Source organism: Apus apus, chromosome 2 (genome assembly GCF_020740795.1).
Source record: "Apus apus isolate bApuApu2 chromosome 2, bApuApu2.pri.cur, whole genome shotgun sequence".
NCBI lineage: Eukaryota > Metazoa > Chordata > Aves > Apodiformes > Apodidae > Apus > Apus apus.
The window spans coordinates 121,778,186-121,800,445 of NC_067283.1; the positions used below are offsets into that span (position 1 = coordinate 121,778,186).

Here is a 22,260-nt window from a genome sequence, read left to right on the forward strand (position 1 = left end):
CTGACAAATTGGTCATATTGTGCTGAATGGAACAGAGTAAATAATCCACTCCTGGGCTTTCCTAGGGAAGTTTTCTATGCATTTTTGCTTGAAAATGAGATTTATCTGTCTTTCCTGTTTGCACTTGAAGTTTAAATACATTTTATGTATTGATAGGTTTGCTTTCTGAATACAGTTTTGTAACAGCTAGAACAAGTGACCACCATCAATTGACAGGTGGATTTACATGAAGTAAATTTTTCATCATTCATCCTGTGAAATATGCTGGTAATTTCTCAGGCTGTTTAAATGGAGTAATTCCTAGAGTGAGGGATTAATCTGTTTTTTCCTAAATGTTGATTTAACAGTCCCAGCTTCCTGATGTTTAAATCAAACATGATGTGCCAGAGGAGCATCAGTGGAGACAGACTGCTCTTAGACAAGTCTCAGAAAAGAACTTGTTGCCCTACCAGGTATCTGTTAGTAACATATTGTAAGTGATGCCAACAGGAATGTGGTAAGGTACTGGAGAGTGAAGTTACTTGAGGTGTATGCATGGTGTCTTCCATAATATTTAAAGATAAGGTGTTAAGAGCTCTGTGAGGTATATAAATCAATTTGAATAGTGTGGATTAGGCAAGAGCAATCAGCTGGCAGGCTGAATAGAAAAGGAGAAATAGGCTACAAACATAGAGAATATCTAGGCCAGGAAGAGTTATCCATGAGATTTATGCAGTTAATCCTCATTGTAGCTGGTTAGGTATGAGCCAGGCAATGGGGAATTCTCTGTACTTGGAACTTCAGCCTCTTGGTACATAGTAAGGATGTTATTATTTGCATCACAAAAAGCAATTGAGAAAATAGAATTAAGTAGGGGCTGGTCAGAGCTTAAAGGCGGGCCAGGTCTGGCTGGCTGAGGGACAAGGACTAGTGTCATGTTCTAGGCAGACTGAGAAACAAATCTGAAAGTGAGACTTGGAATATATACGTGGCTGTAACATGAGTCCTCAGTTGAAATGACTGGGCCGTATTTCAGGAACTGTAAGCCAGAAAAGCTAAATTACAAGAGAATTTTCTCACTTGGGTTAGAATTGTGTTCATACTTGTTGTACTTGTAAATGCCCAGTTTTTTGAAAAGCACAATTTCTTTGCCTTACTAACTTTATGAAGTGCTTACAGAATGCCTTCAGAGACCTGTATCTTGAGGCTTGTTTAGGAAAAGTTTGCTGGCAAACAGTGAAGAACACGTTTGGTGGCGAGGTATCTGCATTGGAAAGACTACTTTGTAATAGGCACAAACTGGTGAGGTTAGTCAAACGCGTCCAGTGGCAATCCCTCAATCATCTATATTTGTGTCCTTGCTGCCTTCCACCCCCATGACAGTTCAAAACATGGTGGATGTCTGTCTGTCTAAATCAAAGCTGGTGTTATTTAATCACCCAGCTAAAAGTTCCAGACTGGGAATTAAGTTAAATACTGATTACCAGGTAACACTGTGAAAGTTGAGCAACCTGAACTAATTAGTTTATATTTTCTTTAACAAATGATACTACAAGAATCATCGACTTCCCGTTTTATCTTACTGAAATAAGCCAGAAAGTATCAGATACAAAATGGGAGAATAGCAAGCGAGATCTCCCTTCCCCAGCCCTTAATACACTTTCAGAATACTCAGGTTCGTCTGTAAACTCAGTTGGCTGTGTTTTTAGTTCTTAACTCCTACTGTGACAAAAAATTGGGCACTGAAAGCACAAAGCTATAAAGTTGAAATGATGTACTGCATAAGAAAGTGATTGATGCTTGGGATGCTATGAATTTGTGTAACAAGACTGGAAAATCACTTCATTTTATTGCTCAGTATGTGCTAAGTTACCTTACGCAGGGAGTGTAAGCATATGGTTTATCCAGATGCCTAGAAGACAGAGCATATGACAAGATGCTTTGAGACAACATTCTCAGATTCTGTAGTGTATGTGGGAAAGGGACTTTGCCTTAAGAGTCACAGAGGCATTTGAGACTTGAGTTGAGTGAGCGGCCATGGGGCTGTTCCTTTGTTGTCATGCTGGGCCCAAACCATGACACACCTGTACGATGTTCATGGCTGGATAGTTCTTATTTATCCTTTTATTGCCTGTGGGGGAGAGTTATTTTGCAGAAGTCATATAAAGCAGGAAGACAGTAAATATATCCGGATTCATAGAATGCCTTTGTAAAAATGGCCATTCTAAATTTATAATGATAGCTGCTTCCTTCCTTCCAGTGCCTAAGTGATTTTTATTCCTGAAAGCTTACAAAATACCACTTAAAATGAACTTGCAGTATAAGATAAAGACCTAAAATGAGAGGTGTTGGAAGGAACCTCTGAACTGCTGTGATAGATTCAATAATAGGTCTACTTCCATACATTTTTTTCTATAATTATGGTAGTAGCATTACTTAAGGGGGGTGTACTTCAGGCACCAGTGGTTTGAGGGATGTCTTTACTGGAGATTATGGATGTAGGGCCTCGATGCAAACTAAGTAATCTCTTGAGTTTGCCTGCTTTTTTTTTTTTGCAGTTTATATTTTTTTTGGCACCAGTAACTTCTGAATATGTTTCCCACAAAATAATTTCTTTTGCTCATTTTAAGTGTCCTGTATGAAAAATTGACTAAGGACTTGAGTCACTGTTTTTCTTGTTAGAAGTCTAAGTCTAATTATTCCTGTTATGAAACCTATTTCATATATCTGATCATCTTTCAGACTCCATTGAGATGAGTTCTTCTAGTGTCAGTATCATTGATCTTCACCCTGGTCTCCTTCTTAATCTTTCCTACAACAGTTTTCAGAGGGTAAAAATCAAAACCCCCAAATATGTTTAATAGATGTTTGAAGTTCTGAAGGGCAATTTTTCTTGTACTGAAGATCTTAAAGTATTTTGCTTATTCTTCTTTTGCAAAGTGTAGTTATCACCTTATTTAGATTCTGCTTTCCTCTCTTCATTTACCTTTGAATATCGAAAATGGTGTTTTTAGAGATGAGGTAAGATGCTTGAAGATGAATTGTAGCTGCAGTTTATTACTTCTCACCATTCTGTTTTGCAGTGTGAAACAGTGTATGGGGAAAAGGTGTGGAGAGAAATCTCAGCGAAGGATAAAAGTAGCCAACAACAGGAATAAATATGAAAAAAGGGAGGTATGAGATTACAGGAGAAACTCTGTGCTTTGGAAATAGGAGAGAGTGAATACTGGAAATAAAGGAAAAACGCATGAATAAGGCAGCAAAGGAAGAAGGAATAGCTACTGCTGCTTCTAAAAATGAAAAAGCACACAGAAAAATCTTGAAACATTTCAATTATGTGATGAGATTTCCTCATATTGTAGTATTTGTGTCACTAGCACAGGCATCACTGGCTTTTGCACTGTTAAATTAGGTTCCACTCGTGGTCCAAGAAGTAAACGATGTTGTTGAATGATTGAAGTGAGTGGGGCTAGCAATAAGGTAGAAACGTAGTTTCTTGGACATCTTCAGATACAGTCAGCTTGGGGTGTGAAAATACTATTATCTTTGCATTTGGTTCTCATGTGCTTATTTTCATGTATTTTATGAAAAAATATAAGGTTTCAATAATTATCAAGAGATAAAGTTGAGAATTTTGTAATTACAGAGAGCAAAATGTGAGCTGTGCTTAGCTGATCTTACACTTATCCGTAGAAGAGACTTCCATGTTTTCAAGGTGATGCAACACATGTAACATTTTGAAAGTTACAAGTTTGACATTGTTTCTTAATGTTGGAATTTTGGCAGAATTGAGATCTTTATGTGGGTTAGAATCACAAAGCAGATCTCCTAAATAGAAGGATTATATCTATTGTTTAAGTAGAAAGGTTCGTTTTCTAGTAAGATGTTGGTTCTGTAGTTCAGTTACTCAAAACAACACAGAACTACCCTTAATAATAATACTGGAATTAGTGAGTGGAAATTACAAAATTAATTGGATGTGGTTACCATGTTTAAATGCACTTTAATATACTTGGAAGCATTCTTTATGTGGGCAGAAGAGTGAAGAGCTGAGAGCAATAACTTCTATTTTTGTTTACTTTAAAGTTACTCCTCATTCATCTATCTCTCTGACATTGTGTGAGATCCTGTTTATTAAGAATAATGCCTGGAAGTTGGCAGTTTTATTCTGTATGAGTGTGTTAATTTCTTCCCATATGCTACGAGGTTGTTCCTTGCAGGAAATAAAAGGGACTTTTTCCCATGTTTAGTTATACTGAACTGTTACAATAGTCAGACTGGAGAGAAACAATGGGAAGGGAAGTTTCCTGTTTTCTGCAGATAGTGAAGAGGTCTTTGGCCCTAAGGAAGGTAAAGCTTTCTTCACTCCCAAGTGTGAGTGCAAAAGAACTGGTTTTCATTAGTGTGTGACACTGCTGTAATCTCTATTGAAAAGCAGTGGTTAACTCACTTCAATATGTTACAGTTTACTGTTCGTTCTACTTGTCTTGTTTACTCATCACTGTTTGCATTTAGAAATAGTAAATTGCAGCAGGAAAGCTTAAAATTCCCTCTTTATAAATGCTCAGATATATTTTGCTGTGGTTAGAATGTTTTTTTGATAGGTGATAAAAATATAATAAATAAACTTAATAGTTTTATGCCTTCTGCGGGCCTGACTTTGCCACCCTTAAAGGGAAGCAGAGAGAATATGACTATAGTAGACTTGGAAGCTTTTCAGAATAATAAGAATCTGAACTACAAAAAGCAATTATGCTTTTTTTATTTTTTTTTTTTTATTTTTTTTTTTATTTTTTTTTTTTTTAGTCTACGGTGCCAGGATAAAGTTGGGAAATGCTGGTAAGTCAGTGTCTCAACAAGTACAGTGATGAAATCCTCATATGAAGCTGAGGATAAATTACACTGATACTGCTACAATATATACTGTGGTATTCCATAGACAAAAGATCTGAACATTCCCAAAAAATAACTGCAAAAACCCTGGAAGTCAATATTCAGCCTGATGAGTTCATAAGAGATTGTTTGTCTTTGAATTTCTTATACATACATTTGGAACACTCCTGTTAGTTGGTGGTGAGGACTTCTAGCCACAGTTAAAGGTTATTCTAATTAGAATACATGGAGATAAAAGTTTAAGAGGAGCTGTAGTGCTGGTACAATTCATTAATAATTTAATTCAATAGATCAAGTGAAAAAACTTTAGTGAAATTAACTTTTTCTTTTTTAAAGTAGAATTCTATTTTATGGTTATAGTAGTTTATCATCTGCTGTGCTATAATTTTTTGAACCATTAAGTTGTCTAGTTACTACAATCTCAGTAAGTTCTTAAGTTAAATCTTGTAATGCAGTTTTCGACATGTACAGTCCAGTAAAACACAGGTTTTCCAAATTCATTTGCAGGACACTTCTTCACTGAGAAATGTTTTTGATAGTTTGATGCTTTCAGCCATTCTTTGGGTCTCAGTCAAAACATTTAGGTGAATTGGTAAAAAGGAATTGCCTTTTATCTTCTGAAGCTTCTCCTATTTCTCTAGGTCAAACCTATTTTGTATACAAATACCACTTTACAACAGTTACCAATGGCATAAAATACTCAATTCTTCTGCCATTTAAACTGATTTTATGTAGTTTACTGTATGGGATGTGTAGGCAAGTGTTGTTTTTTGATGGCAATTGCTGTATCATGAAAAATGAAGATAATTTGGGCATCTTATGAGAAATGTGTGCTGGAATACACTTGATTGATTAGTTTTAATCTGTATTGCAGCAGCTTCCAGCACAGAAAGTAACAACGAATTTTTGCACTTGTAGCTTTTACGAATAGAAAAAATGAATAGTTTGATTTGGACCAAATAGTATTAAAATGAAAAAAAAAAACCAAACACGATCACCATGGCTGCTATAATTCATTTGCATATTACACATCTTTGTACTGAAAAACTCCCCATTCTTACTTGCCAAGCATAATTTGGCTTTTGACTGCAAGAACTGTTAGATGTAAAACAGGATTTTGGCAAAACATTATTTTGTGTCTAAACTGTTTGTTCTTTTTGTGTTGTTGTCTTTCTTAATGTACCATGGCAATAAGGGCTGTAATGGCTATTCCATTCCTTTTCCTGTTGTTTTGCAGCCACCAAACAGCTAATACAGTACATCAGCCTCTGACTTTCCCATTTATTTCTAAACCTTTTAGTTTCACATGTGCTGGTTAGTGGTAACGGAATGAAATGTTCACTATAGCTATCCCACAAACTTCAAAAAGTAATTTACCAGTCTATATCTGCAATTCTGACCCTTTCTTCTCCTGTTTATTCTAATTTTATTTATTTTTATGTAGCTGGAGATGGTGTTTTTCTTGGTAGATACTGTGCTTAGGAGACAGTTGCGTATTCAGTGGCAGGAGGAAAGCCATAGCTTTACTGTTCACTATGAATAAGGCAGCAAATATTTGCATATTGAATATTTGTATAGTGATACAACGTCTTGTACAGTGAAATATTTTATTTTTTTTTCTGGTTAATGGAAAATGTAAATGAACAGCAGATTTGCCACATGCAACCAAATTTCTAACTCAGTTCAATTCTAAGGTTTTGAGAGAAACTGAAGCATACTGGTGCATAGAAGATCTTAGAATAATATTTTTGGCCTCTAGAACTAACACAGTAAAATTCAAGCTTTTAGGGGACTACTGTATATGTGAATTTTTAGAGTTAGGAAGAGAGGCTACCACAGGTTATATAAAATCTCAACCTTCTATATAAAGACTTTTAATCTCACTTTATAAATGGTTTTACTACTTCAGTAGACTGTTGAATACTGGTATATCTAGCCCCCCGTTCCTAGTATGTCTCTAATTTACACATATCCCAAAATATTATGTGGATTATAAAGCCATGTTGAGTCATGACTAGATCTCACATATAAGCATTGATTAATTGTTATAGAAACATATTGCTAAACTAGATTTTAAAACTTTCATTTTCTCACTTTTAGTTTATGTCTGCTGTACATTATGTGCAAATTTTCTTATCTGGAAGCTTGTCTCTTTTTTGTGGGGTTTTTTTGTTGTTTAAGTTTGTTCTGTGGCATTTAGTAACTGCTCATTGATATTTGAATTCAGGTTCAATACTTCGTGGGAAAAATGTTATAATTTTTCTCTTTTTGATTAGAAGTGTACAATGCAATTGTTCAAAAAGCACTATAGACCAATGGTAACTAATCTGTTTGAGCTTGAGAGCTAAAGATGGTGGGTCAAAATATTTAAGGGCTATAGCCAATCTTGTGAGAATATTCTCTGATAAAGGGTGTAAAGAGATTTTGAAATCTGTGTGAAATCCCTAAATGGTGGCTCACTGTAAACGGTCACATCCACAGCAGGTATCAGCCTGTCACTGCTGGTCCTTTTGCCTCTTAAGTTTCTGTAGCTGTATGTGCATGACCAGAGAAGGAACAGTCATCTGTCTGTGTGAATGCTATTTCAAAGGGGTGATTAATATCCTGGCAAAAATGGGTAATCATCATAAATTATGCTATGCCCTGGCCTAAGGGCATAAGGATAAGGACCTGAGGAACCAGACTGCTGGTTAAATTACAGATTCTCCTCAGACCGCCAGAGCTTCTGGTGCACAGTGAAAGCCAGTTCTCATGCTTCTCCCACCTGTACACAGAGGGACAGGACCAGCAAGGCACTCCATCTCAACTTCTTTGTGTACTTACACTTGCTGATTTGTTCTCTTTTTTAAACGCTCTTTTAATGACTCCTGTTCAGGACTTTCCCACCTGGCCTTCAGGAATTAGATACTGCTGCTCTTCTCCCACAGAAGCTCAGATTTTTTAAATTAGAAACTCCATGTCCAGTTTTTCCCTTAATGAGAAAGAATTGCTTTAGTGATAAGTACTTTGATAATGCAAGAATGAAAATATATTTTGATTGCCCCTAATTTTCTGTAAATAAACTTTTGCACAATTAACTTCTAATTTGTATGGTCATACTTAAGAATGTCCTGTTAATTGGAAATTACAGGAAAACAAACTTACTTCAGATTCTGGGGTGAGGTAGGGAATAGCATGCTGACCCCCATCTGTCTTAATACAAATTTTATTTCCAGGTTCTTTTTAGACAGAGACAGATAAAGAAATGCTAAATCAGAATAATAAAATAATATGGTTGTGTAGTATGGGTATATGCAGATATGGACGGGGTCTGTCCTAACCTGAGATGTCTACTGGAGAAGTCTATTTCAGGAGCTGTTTATATAGGGAGTTAATGGGAGAAGAGAAATTGCCTCAAGGACTAATTCAGAGCACCTTATTTAGGAAGCTTTTCTGTTCTTCTTTTTCCATTTAGTTACCATATTAAGTTTATTACCCCTCCAAAACACTGACCGATAGATTTTTACTTTGTATGATCCATTTTTGTTTATTGGTGTTACTTTGGCAGCCAAGATTTCCATCAGATTTTTCTATGTTTTCAGCTCTAGATTTCCCTTGAAAACTCTTTTCATGCTGTAAAGAATTCCTTTATTCATATTCCATTTTTTAACTTTTGGTCTTTTCTGTCTGTCCCTATTACGGATAAAAGATGACAGATTTTGTCACCTCTTTTTGCTAGCCATAAAAGAAATTCATTAAGTGACCATTAATAAAATATTTGTTTCCAGAAGCATACTTAATGTCTGTGTTTTTAAAGGCTTTTATAGGAGCTACTGTACATACTTGTAGCTCAAAAAAGCACCAAGAAGTTAACATTATCCTGGAACTCTAGTGTCATAATGGAAGTGCTTTGTCTTACTTTAAATAAATATTTACTTTGAAAGTCCAAATTTACATTAGCCAAAAAGACTGTTAGAGTATGTTGTAGATGGTGTATTCTGATAATAGTGTTGGATAACATGTAATGGAAAAGCATTCTCAAAATGCCCCAGTTATTCTGAGATTTGCATGTTATTTGTGGTACATTCAGGCTTCTGTTATTTGGAGCAAATGGAACTCAAACCATGCTGTGTCTTGTCAGCAGTGCCACGTCTTGCTGTGGGTGGGTTTTCTGTGGGCTGGCATCTGGAATCGTTGAATGAAATGCGGGGAGGACCAGAGACAGAGACTGATGAATGCTACAGCAAGTGCCAGCCCTGCCAGTAACAAATTGCAGAAGAAGAGACTTGGGTGTCTGGAATTTTATTTTGTCAGTTCAAGCATTTTAATGATTATGAGTAACTTTTAAGTTTGAATTCCTACAGATACTGGAAGCTTTCTACAGGTTTTCTGGATTTGGCATGAGGGGTAAATTTAGGTCTCTCCTATTTGTGCATTTGAAATCCTGAACATCTGGCTACTTCTGCCTAAGGTAGATTGGCCTGCCACAGTGCAAGAAAACATGATGTGAAAAGCTGATCCGCTGTCCTGTTGAATGGAATCACTGGTATGAGAATAGCAACCGATACTGCTGGAGGAAAGAGTACTAGGCTTTGGGAACCTGGCTAAATGTTTTGGAAACAGATAAAGGAGAGGACTGGTTGGTTTGAAGATACTGCAGGGAAAACATAGCAGTAGGATGACAGAAAACACAGTGCTTCAAGTGTTAATAGTCTAAATATAAAGATGCTGCCTTTTGGTGATCTGTATGTGCTCTATTTTAACCAGAGGGAGCTAAATAGTGTTTTATTCTTTTTAATTTAAGAGCTCCCCACTCATTTGATCTCATTATGTAGTATTTAAAGTTTTTAAGGTGAAAAGAGGTATTTAGGTATTTAAAGTTTTATATTTTAATAATTTTATAGTATAGAGAAAATATGATTGATTTTATACAGCACGCTGAGTGGTAACTTCATTCTGCACGTATTTAAGCACTCAGCACAAATGAAAAGCTTATCTTTCATGTTTTATGGTCAAGTCAGTAGAGCACACTACATTTGCTTTTAATAAACAGATAAGATGGAAGGACAGAGTTCTGTCTGTGTCTTTGGTCAGGAAACTGGCACCTTCATATTTCACAGAAGTTTATTAAACATGAGGGTGGAGAGGGCAGAGTGGAGAATGTGATGGGGTTCTTTTCCTAATGTTGGAGAACTGGCACTTATTCTTGTGTGTGAATCCAGTCAGTTCAACCAAGTGAAAAGCTCGGAAGCCCTTGGTGGAAGGTAATTAGAAGCCTCCACCATTGCTGCTCACAGAATCTGTTTGCACTCAGTGTTCTTGGCACCCTGCACACCGCTGCACTGATTTCATTCTTCATCTGCCATCTCTCTCCAGCTGCTGGGCCTATTCCAGTCCAGAGCCACTGGCCTGAGTGGGATTTTCCAGGCAGTGACAGCTCTGATAGCCTGAACCCTTTCAGTACCAAACTGGGAAAGACTCTGGGCCTCTTCTCCCACTTGATGAATTTGTCAATAAATGCAGGGAAAAGGAGCATAAAGGCAGAAATCAACAGAATTATGAGCCAGGAGAGGATGATGGGAGTGGAAATGGCAAGCAAGGGAGGACAGGCAGGAAAAGCCAATAAATTGTAAGCAGAAATCAATACATAAGAACACTTGAGTGCCCACATTAAAAAACTTGGACTGAAATTCTGGGTTCCTGGTCTTCCTGTTTGTTCCTTGGCTGTTTAGAAACAGTTGTGAAACACTAGGAGAGAGCAACTTCTTGCTCTGATGAACTGAGAATGACTGAATCTATTATTATTACCAGTTAGTCTACTAAAGCAGTAGAGATCTCTGTTCTAACGTAAAGGCTAATGACTTATGCAGAGGTGAGTATCAGTTTACATGGCAGAATGTACGTTTTTCAGCTTAAAAAAATCATTAAATTATTCTCAGAGGTGAGCATACGTCACTGCTTGGGTTAAGTGCATTTGCCAGAGAGGGACAGGGCAAGATCAGTCTTAGGCACAGTGCCAATGGTGTCTGTTGAAGTTGTTCTAACCCTGTTACTCCTTCTCATGGTTTTCAGCCATTGTACAAACAACTTTTCTTCCATATGGGGTCTTCTTGGTGTTGTAGATAAAGACATAATTTGTGCAAGTGTTATGACACTGGGGACAACTAGACCAGGTGCTGCTCTTTCTCTTAGTTGAAACATTAATCCTGACTTGGCTTCCTGTCATCTCTTTGCTTGACCAATCTCCTTTTTTTTCTCTTTAACAGCCAGGGAATATGTTTTATTGAGGATGTGTTATGTGACACAGAATGGAAGTGATCACAGTAGAAGTCCATTACTTTTACAGAACATCTTCTGGTATAAAATGTTCATTTGAAGACAACTTTGAGTCTTGTCTCTCAACTTTTGACTAAGCACCTCAACTTCATCTGCTCTTTTGCTGTGTGATGTGTCTTTGACTATGGGAGAAAGAATTGCTGTGTGCATTGGATGGAGAGAGGTGGTAAGGGAAGCTGGCTTTGGATACATACTAGTCGTGTGCTTGGGAAAGGTTTGTTGCATATGGTGAAGATCAGTAGCCTTCACTGCACTGGAAGCCAGAAGCTTCTGTGACAGTTTGGAACTCAGCTGTTGAGGTCTTTGCATATTAGTGCAGATTACTTGAGATGCACTAGAGTATACTTTTTTTTAGTAAAATTGGATGACGTTTAAAGTAGTTTAGCAAAGTAGCAATGTTCATTAATGAAAAATGCAAAAGCCCAAGGGTTTAGTGATATTTACTATTTTTACTATTTGATACTATGTATCTGCATAATTCTTTGGGTAGATACATAAAAAGAACTTTTCTCCTGGAAAGATACAACTTGGATATTATAACAAGAAGTTTCTGAAAATTTAAGTTATAAACTTGAATTACATGCTAGAAAGTTTAGTAAGTTCATGTTTTAAATGTGAGATAATGTAGTATTTTATGAAAAATGGTGTTATTTTGTAGTTCTAAGACTATATATTTAAAGTTGTTTTGAGAAGTGCATTATTGAAGTTGTTCTAAGTAGTATTTGAACATTGTTAAAGACTATAGAAGAAAATGAAACAAATACACATCTGAAAGAGACGTGTTTGTACTTTGGAATTTTTAATAGCCTTTTCTCTAAGTCTGATTCAACTCTTAATTAAATGAATCACTCAACAGCACCTGATTCTTTATCCAGATTCAGCAATATTTAATTTTTAAAATATAGCTTGTTATGAACTTATTTGGTTAAGCAGGACATCTATCACTAATTTTGAAACAAATGTGCAATTCCATTAGCCTAAACAGATTTTGTATGATTTTGTATCTCCTGAAAACTAAGTGAGTGTAGTGCTTTAGTCAAAAGCGTACGGTAGTTGTTACAAGTGAACAGAAGAATAGGGACTTTGCTGTTAGAGTAATTGTATGGTAATAATGTTTTTTTTAAGGTTTGTTTGTTTTTTCTTCTTGATCAGTATGTCCTGATACAAAACCGAAGTAAAATGTGTATATGGGCAGCAGGGTGCAGAGTCTCAGGGGTCAGCAGTAACTTAGGAAAAGTATGCAGAGAGGTCAGAGATCAGTTTAGGGGCCTATTTATCACAGGAATGAGTCAGAAGGGCTGCCTCACCATTGGTTCACAAGTTGATTTAGAAACCAGGAGTGAAAGCCGCAGGATGGAAAGCGCAGCTGAGATCTCTCAAGCGAGTGCATTGATGGCACTGAATGCCTTTCTGGGTCATGGTCGTCTCACCAGCAAAGGGCTGGTTCACTGGTCTCCTGAGCAAAGGGAAGGGTGAAGGCCCCAGCTGGAGGAGGGGGAGGAAGAGGGCATGTGGCTCATGCTGTTTCATTCACAAGCAGGAGGATGGCAGAGGGCCCAGACTCTTCATAGAAGTCCTGCACAGCAGCTTTCAGTCTAAATTCATGCCACTGATTAAATGCAAAGTTTCTTTTCATTCATAGCAGCCAATTTGTTCCACTGAGCAAGAGAAACATAACATATAGAAAACATAGGGAGTGGTTGCCAATTTCTAGGCAGATTAGAACCTTTTTTTGCTGTAGCTGGACTATGCTTACCATGTAGATTTCCCTCGTCATGACTTGTTTTCAAAGTTAAACACAATAGCAGAGTGAGCTCTAGTAAGCATTTGGTATGCTTTTAAACTTTGCTGCCTAGCTAATTAATGAGATTTCAGTTTGGAAGATGGGTGGTGATGCTGCTGTTGTTTTTGTAAAGAAAAAGCTCTGTAGAGAATTTAGAATAAAGCTGTAATGATCGGCATGACTGTAATCAGCTTTTTGTCAAGGTTTTTTTTTAACCTTGAAAGCCATCCATACCTTTTTTCCCATGTAACCTTTTTGTATATGTTTCTAATTGGAACGGTATAATTTTTAATTTGTGGGTTGGCTGCTTCCCCACCCAAATTATGTTAATGAATGAAAACTGCTAATTGGCAAATGAGAAACTGTTTCCATTCAGGACAAAGAATTCTGTGGGTAGCTGAAAAATTTGCAAAAAGCGTTTGCACTTATTAGCTGTTGAGGCCTAGAAAGTAGTCTCTGTGACTTAGAAAATGCATTTGCTTACTAGCTCTTGAAGTTTGTGGAGCAGATCATCTCCATACCGACATAGGTTTGCTGATTTTGAATGGGTCTACAGAGCTAGAAATGTAAGCAGATTTTTTCCCTATTGTTACTTAGATGCCAGAGTAACAGTCACGTTTGAAATGCCTTTTTTTTTTTTTTTTTTTCTAGTTTTGTGGCTAGTTTTTCATGATCAGTGTGATGTATAGTTGGGTTTTAGGTTAGTGTTGGTCTCAGTTGTTTTATAAAATGTAATAAAAGCCACACTAGATTCATTTTTGTGTATGGAATGAGCCTGGACCATCCTACTGGCTTGTGGATAAAGGGTCCTAAAACTTTGAAACCACCTAGTTGGAAACATTCAAGTAGTGCTACAGTTATTGGTTCAGTGCATGAGAAAAAATGAAATATTTCAAGGAATTAAAAGATGATGATGAATCAGGTCTTGGTGATCTAAATTCAGACGATGAGCTAAGTACTGTCATGCCCAATCCTTACTAGGTCTGACCAGAATAAAAGGGTGTTTGTTTATTATTGCCATCTGAGGACATTCTTCTTCCCCTCTATTGCACTAAGGTCTCTGCAGTTTCTTAGCATGCTTAAAAAGTCTTTGTAAATGAAACGTTTCTGTAGCAGTTCAGTTTAGTCCTTTAACATGCTCAGCTGTACTAGAGCATAGTAGTATTTAAATTATTATTATTATAGGTAGTATTTAAATTATTGGCATCCAATATAAAAGATATTAAGGAAAAAAACTCCCCAAAAAGTGCATGAAAACAAAACAATGGTTACGACAGTGCCGTGGATGATGATGATTAGACTAATATTTCTGCCTTATTTCTCGAGTGGCAAGAAGTGCTCTCATTGTTAGTGGGACCCAATTAAAAATAATTATTCTCTGGCATTTTCCTTTCTGATACAATTTGGGCTACAGTGAATCTCCGTTGCCTCCTTTGAAGTTTAGGGGTTTTTGTTTTTGGTGTTTTTTTTTTTTTTTTCCAGATGCAATGCTTTAAAGATGTGTTCAGCATGTTAATGTATTTGAAATACAATGCATTATACCTTCCATTCCACGAGTCTTGAATTGCAGGTCAAAGATTTCAGCAATCATATACATTGACTTATGAAGCTCAGTGTGTTAGTAAAATTGCTTGAGTTCATTATGCCTGTGGAATCCAACAGGCAGTTGCAGAATCTCACAATTTTTTGCATCTTCAAAAAATTTGACTCCATAAACCCAGGATTGTTTGAAGATACTTCCATTACTTCATTACACTTGGATAATTATTTATTTTCTTTCATTTCTATATAGTTTGACAGGTATAAGAGTAAAGTAAAATAAAACCGGTTCTGATGCAACATTTTATTTCCTAGCAGTGCTTCAAAAAGATTACAACTCATTGTTCTGGTGCTGCACAGATTACCTGGCTTCTTATCTGTAGATTGGGGGACAAAATTGTCTATTTTAAATATTTGTAAAAATTTTCAACCCCTGAAATATTTATTCAGTGGAGCACCTGAGACTTTGAGAAAGAGAATATATTGATTATTCTTAATTATGAAACTGGATTTCTTATTTTATAAAAGAAATACTATAATTCCCTAAACTTAGTTTCACTGCTTCTGAGTGAAGCCTAGGGTTTTTTGAAGGTGATGAAGAAGGTCTGCAAAGACTGTATCCCGTTGAAGTTCAATGTGAAATAGAGATAAGATCCATAAAGTGTCTTGACATTTCTGCCAGAAAGACTTTCAGGCATATGTGGCTTATCTAAACAAAATTGCTAACAAATGGCTCCAGCAGAGAAGTCCCATGCTGTACAATTGGTATAATTAGGAGTGCAGTATGTTCCTGATCTTCCTGCTCTTTACAAGTACCAAACCTTGGTCTGAGAGAATAGGCTTCATTGTAATATTTCCAGACAAATCAAAACCCTCAACTGTTTCTCTTTCATCCTGTTGCACAGCACTGTAAATACCTATGAAAATGGAGGAAAGTCTAACAATACTATTATGCTTCAACATGCTGAAATTTTGTTTCTTCAAGGATTTTTTTAAAAAAAACAAAAAGGAAGTAATACTTCAAATATTATACTTAGATTACACTAAAAATACTAAAAAATAAATAAATTTTAGAAATCTGTGTTAAGATGTGGTGATGATATTCAGATGCCCTAAATTTGTTCTGTACTGTCCAGTGCAAGGATAGAATGATCACAACGAAGTATTGCATTCTTTGTGCTTTGAGTTGATTTTAAACAACAACAAACTCTGATGCTTGTCATAATATTGTTAGCAAACAAAGTTTGGCAGTGGTATGGATGAGTTTGTTTGGTTTGTGTTGTTCTGTCGCTGCTTTTTGCATTCGATGTGTGTCCAGTCAGAGGGGTGAAAACTGGAAAGTTTTGAACCCTTGGATTCTGAACATATAAAGTATTGCAGAAAGGCAAAAGTATTTCTGTAATGAAATATTCTAATCAATTCAGTTAATTGGAATAGAACTCAAAGGAATTTATATTTTTATTTGAAGGATTAGTTTGTGTTATGGTAAATGAAGGAAATTCAGATTTTTATGGTTAAACCTAGTTATCTTTGGAATTTGGTCTGTAGGCAGAATATTAACATTTGTAAGTGTTTATTTCCTGTTCTAATCTTTCTGTATCTTCTCTTGCAGTTTTTTTTGACTCAAAGTGCTCTTAAATATGTTGCTCAGTGGGTAAATTCCTCCACATAGTTCCTTGAGTTGAGTGATTTGCAGCCTGTTGCAGGCATGTGCGGTGCATTTCTGACTTTGAAATTTCTGGCTTATATGTGCTTATTAATTAACAACTAACTGTAGATACTGCAGGTGATGGTGATGTTAAGAAACAAGACATTTTTGTAGTTGATGTTGATAAAAAAATGCTCTTTAAACAATTCTGCTGTTGTAAATTCCCAGAGTTCTTAGGTGGTAATAATTTATAATGGTTTTTTTTTTTAGCTTGCAAGGCAGTATGAAAATGATAGTTTAATAAGAAGTAATTAAAACTTCTGATGTAATTGTAAACAAGTAAGAGTAATATACCTTTACCTTCTTTATTTATTATACCAGCCTCCCCACTTACTACTGAAAGATGTGGCAGACAGGGGCCACAGTGTAGCCCCTTCACGAAGATGCCTTGACAGCACTGTGTTCATCCTGTAGGGTGATATATGTGATTTGATGCCATATAGGAGAAGGTTATGTTAGTATCAGAAGGAAACAGGAACTAATAGTACTTGAGAATATATTAATATATAAAAATAAATATATGTCTAAATAATAATAAAAAAATGGGTGCTGGCTACTCTGCTCTTTAGAAAACCTGCTGCTGTCAGCTTCGGACCTTGAAGAACATCAGTTGTGAACTAGCCACCCGTTTAGCCAGTTCTTTGATTCATGTTGAAGAGATTAGTTTATGCAGGTCAGAAATTCTTCTTTTGTGAAGCAGATTGACAGAATTCTCAAATACTGACCTTTTATGGGACAGATGATGATACTAGTCATAATTTAGTATTACTCTTAGAAGTAAAGGCTAAGGTTTGCACAGGTTAAGAAGGTTTGAAACCAAGTCCTTGCTGTTGAAGAAATCCCATTTCATTCATGCTGATGTTTTGGGAGTGAATGAAAAGACCCACAAACTATAATAATCCACTGTAGAGGTCACCTGATTTTTATATAAAGAATAGGAATTACCTAATACCTGTCTCTTGATGGCAGGGTTGCTGTGAGTGTTTGGTATTAGAGTTCAAGCCTAAAGTATCTGCACTTTTCTTTTTGGACACTGAATTTCTGCATTGTGTGGAGAGAGCAAATGGTAGATCCTCCTGCTGCTAAGGCAGCTTTTACCCACGTGTTCTTATGTGGGGTGTTGTCTGTCGAGTGAATAGATGAACTTCATTTTTCTCTAGCTCACTTAAAGGAAGGAAACATCTCAGTTTCATTTGCTTTTGCAATAGGTTATACTTTTCTGGAGACTTTGAGTGAACTGTTCATACGAAGAAAATAGGGTTCAACAGTACGCTCAGAAATGCTTCTCACAGGTGCTGTCTCCAAAGAGGTGTATTTCACAGCCTTACAGTCTTGAGATTGGGAATGGATGGTGAAAAATGAAGTTAGCGTATCTTGTTACATCAAGTATATTCTACATAAGGTAAAATTATTGCCATGGCAATTTTCCTTTTAGATTTACTGAGCATCTCTCTGCTATATCTGTGATCTAAATGTAATCCACAGTGGTTTATAGGACTGTGATTGGTAAGTTCAGGAAGGGCGCACTGTTCTGCCCAGTGTTCCACAGTTCCATGGAAGCAGTTAACTGGCAGTGTGGTTAAGGTTTGTAACTCTGTGACCTTTTTTTCAACTTTGGCTTTTTTTTTTTTTTTTTAAACTTCTTAGCAATTAATTAAAAAAGGAGGGGAAGCCAGTGATCTCTCCAAGCTAATGATACAAGAATTGCCATAGCTCAAAACCTTGCTTAAAAATCTCTTTATTTCTGAAGCAAAAAAAGTAATAAATATTCACTTTAAATCCTCACAGAAGTATCTATTTGAAATCTAGGAAATAGTTAGCAATTGCTAAGAACTGCACTGTTAAGTTTTCAATTTCACACGTGCTGCAAGTTTTGTAAAAAAGATACATAGAAAACAGATAGAAACAACTTAATTCTGCTGCAAGATTGAAGGGATTTCTAAAATGAGCTTCTTACAACATTTGATGTGTGCACACTTAAACACAAATTTTAAAAGGTTTCAAAGCTGTATACTTCTGAAAGACTTGGACACCGATGGAAATTCAGTGTGTACATCAGTTGTAAAACTATTTGCTAAAAAATATCCATCTAGAATAGTAAGAGTGCTCTCAAGCTTTTAGCCCTGTGTAAATTATTCTATTGTGGACATTAGGATGAGTGTCTTGCATTTATGTACTAAGTGATGTGACTAATATTTGTCATATGGTCTTTGCTTTTTCGTCTTTTCTGCAGGGGTGGAAAAGCATGTGCAGAGTGTTTTGTTTCAGGAGGGTTCTTTTTTAATTTAAGTCCTCTTGTTGCTATGTTTTTGTTAAGGGAAGACAAAATCAAAGGTATGCGGAAGGTGACCGAGACAGTGATGTGCCTTATTTCCTGTAAGAACATCAGGAAATGTTTCTTATGCAACCACTGACTATGCTTCAATTTTCTTCTTTTAATATGAATTAATTAGATCATTACTTACAGAGACCTATATGGAGCCTGGAGAGCAGAAGTGTCCATCATAACCATTATGCTGAAGTTTGACAGTCCATTACAAAGCCTTGTCTGTGATTGAAGCCTTATTAAAATTCTGTAGAGAAGGTGAATAGGCTTGATCTTTCAATTTTATTTTACTGCAGAGTTGTGTCTGTGTTCTGCACTAGTTGGAGTTAGTAGCCACTGAAGACTTCCTGTGGGGTACATATACAGTTACAGGTATCTGTTGAGGGAATATGGGCCTTAATAAGTATTCCAGCTGAACCTAAGTGGATTTAATGAATTACATGACTTAACTCCTCTCAGTTTTTATTGTCCTTCATGGAAATTAAGCCTTTTAAATGTGCTTTTTCAGAACTCACTTTTCTTTGCAAAGAATGTCAGTTGCTTATATATATAGAAGGTGTTCTTTGTTACAAATGTGTGGTAGCATCTCCTTTTCACTTTTAGCTTCTACAGCTACGATGTGAAGAAAAAGTTATTTAATATTGCAAGTATGTTGTAGAAGCTCAGGTTTTAAAGTAAACGCTAAGTACAGTTTGTGGAGATTTATATAAAACTGACTGAAAACTTTCTGCAGCCCATTCAGAATAGAAACCACAGACCTGTTTTTTGTCTTTGTGGACTTGGTTGGCTGGTGTAGCCAAACCTAGGACAAGCACAGCTTCATGTTCAGTCCTCTGGGCTGTGGGCATGCATCTGAAAGCACAGCTTGAAAGTCTTCAATGATTTAAGGATTCTTTTTTTCACAAGGGTTAGTATGTTCCTTTTAAGATGTAACCTAGATATTTTATTTACATACTTATTTACATTTCTGCAAGCTGCAAGCATAATTGACTAATGTATGAAAGCAGACAGAAATACTAATTCTCTGACATTGCATCCCTAGCATTGGGTGTGCTCTAGTGTGGCACAGTAAGGAGAGACTGTCGTTAACATTGTTTCAGCCTGGAGTTAGCTACCAGCCTCTTACCTTTGAGGTCTCTGACCTAATGCCTCTTTGAGAGAGGTGTTCCTCTAAAACAGAAAAAAAGGGTTGAGTTCCTGCTTGCATCAGCACATCCTTGCTGTTTTGGCTGCTTTCTCCAGCTTTTTTTTCAGTTAGTGAGATTGAGTGATCTTCAGGGCTTTGTTTTCATAGCACTTAGAATAAAATACTGGAGCTTGGAAGTTTTTAGAATCTGTGTTGTGGTGGGGAAAAAAAAAGGAGGCAGGAACATGCCAGTGGTTGCAAGTTAAATTAATACACTCTATCAAGGTTTTATCTTTTTCCAAATGCTACATTAAATTCTGTGTAAAAGCAGGGTTTGGTGTTTGTTTGTTTGTTTGTTTGTTTTTTTAAATCCCAAATATATAATTAACCAGGACTTTTATGAGCTTTCGAGACTCAAATCTGGTATGTTTAGCATATAGTCCTATGGACAAGCAAAAAGGTAGAGTAAAATATCAATGCTGGATTTTGCCTTGCGTAAGCTTTGACCGAAAGTACATGTTTGAAGAATGTGTTTCAGTAAGATTGTCTATCCTTTCTAAAAATGAATGCCAGTAAAGCCAATTAGCAAATAGCTTGATCCTGAAGTTCTAACCTGGTGTAAACCCAGCCAGATTCTTGGAATCGTGTAAGAGGAATTTAAAACATGTTATAAAATTACTGTAATCATCTAGTCTGAACTCTAAAGAAGTATTGCCATTCTGTGTGCAATGGAGTGCTGCAAGTGACAATGTCCTGATAAAATCCAGCACTGACATTTTACTTTATTTTTTGCCTAGAATAGCCTAGTTTAACATCACAGTTAGCATAGTTTAAATGGGTAACATGACATATTTATCAAAAACATGTGGCTGAATTAAGTTATTTTCCCCTGAGGTTTGTCTCATAGCATGAGAACTACAGGAGTAGAACTAGAGCATACAGGTGGAATGTGCAATTCATTAGGAAGGCCAAACAAAGGAACAGACCTGCTGTCTACAGTGGTAACAATACTGCAAAACCAAAAACCAAGAACCCAGAACAGACTATTCTCTCAATTATGCATAGTTTTAATAATATCCTGTTTGGTTTTACCTGTAGGGCCTGCTCATGAGAGATGGTGCATTTGTAAATCTGTATAATCTGAAGGTCTAGCCTGCGAGCAGGGTGGCTTTAGCCAGTGAGAAGTTACTCCACTTTGTAACAATTTTTGGTGTTTCAGGCTGTGGAACAGAGGGCATTATACTAAGATCCTAATGTCTCATCTATCAGCCTTTGCTCTGCCCCCTTTGAACTATTAACTTATTGGAAAGCTCATTCAAACTGTTTGATGAGGAAATCTTTATATGTTATATAAAGGAATTCTAAAGAAAGTGCTCAATGATTGTTATTTCTCGGATTTAAATAGCTGTCTAGGCAGGAAATCTGTGGGCTTCTGAAACCTTCATAATTGTTACCCAGATATTTGTCTTGTTATTTTGTACTTAGAATGTGTTGATTTTATTTCCCATGGAAACAGCTTTTAGTGTATCATGTTCTGTGAGTGTGAAGACTGCTAGCGAAGCACTTCGGAGTGACAGTTCTCTATGTATACCCTGAGGCACAGTGAAAAGTCAGTTTTTAGCAAAATCTGATTCATGTTGTTCATAAAGTGGTCAATAAACAAAATTTGTCAACTCAGGATAAACATTGCAAACTGGTGACAAAATGTTAAGCTTTTCAAAGCAATTTTTTTTGCTGAAATTGGTGATTAGGCGTATAGTACTTTTCTGAGGGCAAGACTTGGTTCACAGAAGTAAGGCAAAAGCAGATTAATGTTGTTCCTCCTTCCCATCAAAGCTGTAGTTTTGCTTTCGCTCCAACTAGAGGCAAACAGTAAAGCTGGGGATGTTTTCCTGTGGTTGAAAATTAATCCACTGGCATTCATGTGGATTGCAAAGCACACAAATAGTCTAAACATAGTAGCTGGGAGGATTGTGTCTGCTTGGTTTGTCTCTTGTGCCCAGGAATCTCAGAGACTAGTCACATCAGACCTTTGTGGAGATTTTCAGGACACTGGAAGTTACGAGACTGAATAGCCTGAAGGAACTGCTTATAGTTTTCTTCTGGTAATCATGGGAGCATTCACATGAACCTTGTGCCCACTGATCCAGTACTGTAGGCCAAGCTCACTCAGACTTGGTTACTTTATCTGAATTGCACAAATTCGACTACCTAAACTAAAAGAACTGTTAATAGCCCACAGCTCAGCAACCTGGCTATCAACGAATTTCCAGGAGCACCTCTTTTGAGAAAAGCACTGTGTCCTGACTGCTCACCAGATACAGTTCCAGAAGCTTCTGTCCGCCTGTCCGACATTAGATTGTATACGTACAACATATACAGTGGAAAACCAGTGGTCTGGTTTGCTGCTAAGAAGGGGGCTTCAAGACACAAGATGTGAACTTTACAGAGTTGAATCTAAATAATGGAATTAATGGAGAATACTGGATAAAGTGCTTCTTCAGAAGTAAGAGCAGAACTTCACCTCAGTTCCTCTGTTCTGTAAGACATGAACAAACCAGGGCAAATACAGTAAGTGAGCAGGTCCATTT

At 36.6% G+C, this 22,260-nt stretch overlaps 1 protein-coding gene across 4 annotated transcripts in view; it reads left to right on the plus strand.

Moving 5' to 3' along the window:
• Positions 1-22,260, plus strand: part of PREX2 (phosphatidylinositol-3,4,5-trisphosphate dependent Rac exchange factor 2) — a 187,660-nt gene that overhangs the window by 12,531 nt on the left and 152,869 nt on the right. The window contains exon 1 of one of the 4 annotated variants that reach the window (XM_051609829.1): positions 21,728-22,240. The exons of the other annotated variants lie outside the window; for them this stretch is intronic. The gene's annotated coding sequence lies outside the window, so the exon portion shown is untranslated. Of the gene's footprint in view, positions 1-21,727; positions 22,241-22,260 lie in introns of those variants that run through there. 4 annotated transcript variants of the gene reach the window in all.